We start from the raw sequence: 4,578 nt of genomic DNA, 5'->3' as shown, positions 1-4,578 counted from the left end.
AATGCAAAATTGGGTTGGCTTAACTTTTCTCTATTCTGGATTTACATAAACTGAACTCAGTAAATTCTTTTTCTTCTTCTTCTTTTTTTTTTTAAAATTTTAGTTATGCTTACTTCTAGTTCTATGGTTGAACAAAGTCCTCCAGAAAAGGGATTGCGTCTAAATTATCAGAACAGATTTTTTTTTTTTTTTGGGTTGCCTTGGATTGAAAATTGAGGGTTTAAAGTGCATTAAATAGTAGTTAAAAATTACACAATATTTTTTAGCATCCAAGTAGAATATTTTCAGGTCAAGATTTCTCAATTTTTATGACAAATAACTGACTAATTTAAGCTTTGTTTGGAATGAAAAGAAAATATGGAGGAATGAAAATCAGGGGGGGGGATTAGAGGAACAAGACATTTTGGGCTTGTTGGAAATTGTTCTTGTTTATTGTTTTGAGAATTGATGTTTTGTAAAATATGTTTTAAGAATTAAAAAAATAATGAAAACAAATATCTTTTTTACATTCTTTCTTATTCTCTATAGCAATAATCCTAGAACACGTAAAAGATATTTTATTTTTCTATTCTCTAAAATAATATTTGATTTTTTTTGTTTTTCAAAACACTTTCTGCTTTCTAACTAAATTACGAGGCTACGATTTCAACCAGTATCAATCCCTAAATTATTTTTAGTTTAGCTTTTTTATATTTATCTCTCTAAGTTTAGGTAAGTTTTTCACCTTCTAATTCATTAGACTACCCATAAAACAACCATATAGCGGCCACCTATATAAAAAGAAAGTAATTTAAAAGATATAAATATAAAAGCAAGCAAATAAATTTCATAGACAAAATCTATTGCTCAATAAGAAAATAATTTAACCAAATAAAAAGGCAAAACCATTCCAGTCAAGTAGTTCCTACCTTAACTGAAAATTTAGAAAGAACTCATATAGTTATTACAAAATATCTCAATAAAAGATATAAAAAGAATTTATAGAATAAGAGAAGAAATAAAAATCCCAACTCTGAGAACTCCTCTAGACTCCTAATACGCATCCTAGCTTTCAGATTTGAGATTGAATGTTGTTGAGAGGCTTTAAGGAGGTTTATTTATAATAAATTCGACTCCCATAAGTTTAAAATCTATCCAAATCATACCTTATCTCATTAGATATGCTAATATCTGGTTTAAAATGATTTAAAATATTAATTTTTTTGCATTTTTCTTAATTAGCATGCGGCCAGAAATTTTATCTGTGCGCAGATGAAATACACATAGTTTCATCTGTGAGCAAATGAATGTAAAACATACAAAAATCATGTGTTGAGCTTTGTCCGCGTGTGGATGGGTCCTTCCCAAGCTTGTTTGCGACTTGGTGAACTCTTTTAGGCCTGATTCCTTGATCTTTGACCTTGGGCATTACATTTTAAGGAATTTTTTCATGCTATTTTGTCTCCTTTACTTGAAAATACACCAAAATCTGTATATGAGATATTTTATTAAATCTTATTTTAAATTTACACATTAAATAGTAAATATAAAAAAATAACATATAAATATGCGTAAAATACCTCATTATCACATTTAGAGGAGGGATTATTGATGAGGGAGAGTGGAGATCAATATGAAAATAATTGAGACTTTTTTACTTATCCTGAATTAGTGGAAATCTTGCTGGTCTAATTGGAGGAAGCTTTTGTGTGGTAGCAGAAGATTTTAGCCAATAAATTTCACTTTGCACAAATGATCAAAACTCTTAAAAACTTATAGGCCACATCCACCTTAAGAAATATAATCATCTCACAAGAATCCCACTTGGCCTTCCAAAGTATGCTCTTACTGCTACTAAAGGCCCTTTCTCTCTACATGCATTTTGACAGCAACATTGTCCCCACAGCCAATCCACCACTTTAAATTCACCACCATTTCAAAATCTTCTTCATGACAGCCATGTTAGCCGAGAAGTAATCATAGTCCGGCTGTGGCAGTGGCGGATGGTTGGTTACTTTTCCGGCGAACCTTGCTAGCCACCACTTACCTTGCCAAAATTCCAAGTGGAGAAGCATAGGATGATGATGCTACAAGTGCTTGTAAGGATATTTTGGAATGTGCTCCCGAGAATCAGTACCAAATGCCTTTTTCCTTGCTCCATAAATAATGTCAGCATGGCCTTCCATTGAACAATCATCACAAGGAAACACACAACTTCTCTCAGAGATACAACACTCACCAACTCTTTGTGAAGAGAAAACAACAGACAAGATGGTCAAGTTCTCAAGGCAGTTTGACGGTCAGCTCATTCCAGAATGGAAAGATGCTTTCGTTGATTACTGGCAACTCAAGAAGGACCTCAAGAAAATTCACCTCCTTAATGAAAATACCAACAATACACCCAAGAATCGCCAATCTTCCCTCTTTTCATCACTAAAAAACTACTCTCTATTTGGCAATCACCAACGTAATAGAGACCATGGACCAATTCATGTACTGCTTTTATTTCCCCCAGAACATGATTGATTCTGTTCAACTATAAGTTCTGTGTAAACTGAGTCATGATGGAACTTGTTGTGGTCTTTTTAACAGGTTCATCGGAAACTTGCTGGTTCAGCTTGTAAGGGAGACATGTATGAGACAGAACTGCTTGAGCAATTTGCTGATACTGATGCTACTAAAGAATTCTTTGCATGTCTAGATCAACAGCTAAACAAGGTGAATAAGTTTTACAGAACAAAGGAGGAAGATTTCATTGGCAGAGGTGAGTCCTTGAAGAAGCAAATGGACCTTCTCCTTGAGCTCAAATCTGAATTCAACAAGAAAGCATGCTCTTCACAAGACTCCAAGGAAGACCAGTCCATATCATGCACGTTCTCTTCTGGTAAATACTTAATAAAACTTCTCTTTCTTTTTGTGAACTATTTCTTAGAACTAGCAGGTGAGATGTCACATTCCCTGTTTTCATTTGTGGACCTATATGCTTTTGTATATGTAACCTGCATCAAAGATGATTGATTTCTGAGTTATTTTCACATGGGTATTTATTTAACTGGTTCATATTGCTTTCAGTCGAGGAAAAATATGGGAAAAATTATTTCTTGAGAAATCATTTTAAAAAAATATTAATGAGAAAAAATAGTACATCGTCTGATGCTGTGTTTTTTGGGAACAGAGGAGGACTCTGTCAGGAGCAGAGCAGAGCAGGAGGAAATGCAGGACAATTCTGCAGATGATTCAGAGAAAGATGAAGCAAGAAAATCAGTTCAGATGAATAAAGAAGATGGGAAGCTGAGGACAATGTCTGGCCATATGGTTAGCAGCCGAGGCAACAATGTGAGGATAAACATTCCCTTGACCACACCTTCTCGTACCTTTTCTGCAATTAGTTACCTCGTACGAGAAGATTTGAACCAGTCATCAAGGAAATGTGGTCCAGATGGTGGTAATAAGCTTCATCTCAACAAAACAAAGTTGCATCATGCAGAAAAAAATGATCAAAAGAGGTCTTCTTGAGCTCTATAAAGGCCTAGGATACCTCAAAGTTTATAGGTACGGTGCCTAATTTCATTGGCCTGGTATAGACCTTATTGTTCAATGAAAATAAATTTTAAGATGGGAAAATCTTGTGTCTTTCTCATGATGTTGATTTTCAGGAACCTGAACATGCTTGCATTTGTCAAGATTCTGAAGAAGTTTGACAAGGTATGTGAATTAGATGGCCTCAAAATTCAAGTATTTTAAGTTTGGTTTATATGATTGATTAGTAAACATTTAAAAAAAAAAAAATCTTTCAGGTCACTGAAAAGGAAATTCTTCCCATTTATCTCAAGGTGGTGGAGAGTCTTATTTCAACAGCTCAGACAAGGTAAATCAAAGCATTTTTAATTTCATCTCTTATAGGTCATTAAGACTTCCAATTTAGTCCCTCGATAATCATCTCACGCCTCAATTTGAGTTTCCATAGATATTTAACTCACAACATGGAAACAAACTCTGATGAAAAGTTATTATGCCACTATATTATGACAAGAATCAGTATGTTGTTGGCCACTAGTTATCCTGAAAGTTCCACCGACAACCTCGAGTGGCCATGTTCCCAAGGTTCATGCCTGAGCCACAAGATGGCCTAAGGATTTGCTTGTCTGTCACTTGTTCAAGTTTTGAGCCAATTATGTTTTCTGATTATCAGCACAGAAATGACAGGTGATGAAGTTGGCCGACGAAGTTGAGGATTTGTTCATGAAAAACTTTGCCCAAAATGATAGAAGGAAGGCCATGAAATACCTTAGACCAACTCAGCGTCGAGAATCTCATGCTGTGACTTTCTTCATTGGTTAAGCCAAATATTTTTGTGGTGTCTATCTAGCTTATTTGGAAATCACCAATTTTGTTGACATGCCAAACGATATTTCATACTTAAAATTATTATAATGTAATGAAATCAAAAAAAAAAGAGATCACTGAAATAATTTAATCTGGTGTGTTTCCCCTCACTTTTCTATTTTTGTTCTTTTGTGATCAATCATTTTGGTGGAGAGAGCTTTTAAGGTGTTGTTTTTGTTTGTTTGTTTTGCATTAGTGTTTAAAGGAAACACA

The 4,578-nt window shown here is 34.2% G+C and overlaps 1 pseudogene; it reads left to right on the top strand.

Annotated features, from left to right (window-relative positions):
• Positions 1–1,889: 1,889 nt before the first annotated feature.
• Positions 1,890–4,320, top strand: LOC129298416 (phosphate transporter PHO1 homolog 1-like; annotated as a pseudogene).
• The last annotated feature ends 258 nt before the right edge of the window (positions 4,321–4,578 follow it).

The sequence above is a fragment of the Prosopis cineraria genome, unplaced genomic scaffold, assembly GCF_029017545.1.
Source record: "Prosopis cineraria cultivar Desert tree isolate PC_DT_omini unplaced genomic scaffold, ASM2901754v1 PC803, whole genome shotgun sequence".
In the NCBI taxonomy this organism is placed as follows: Eukaryota; Viridiplantae; Streptophyta; class Magnoliopsida; order Fabales; family Fabaceae; genus Prosopis; species Prosopis cineraria.
This window is presented reverse-complemented; position numbering and strand designations above follow the sequence as displayed.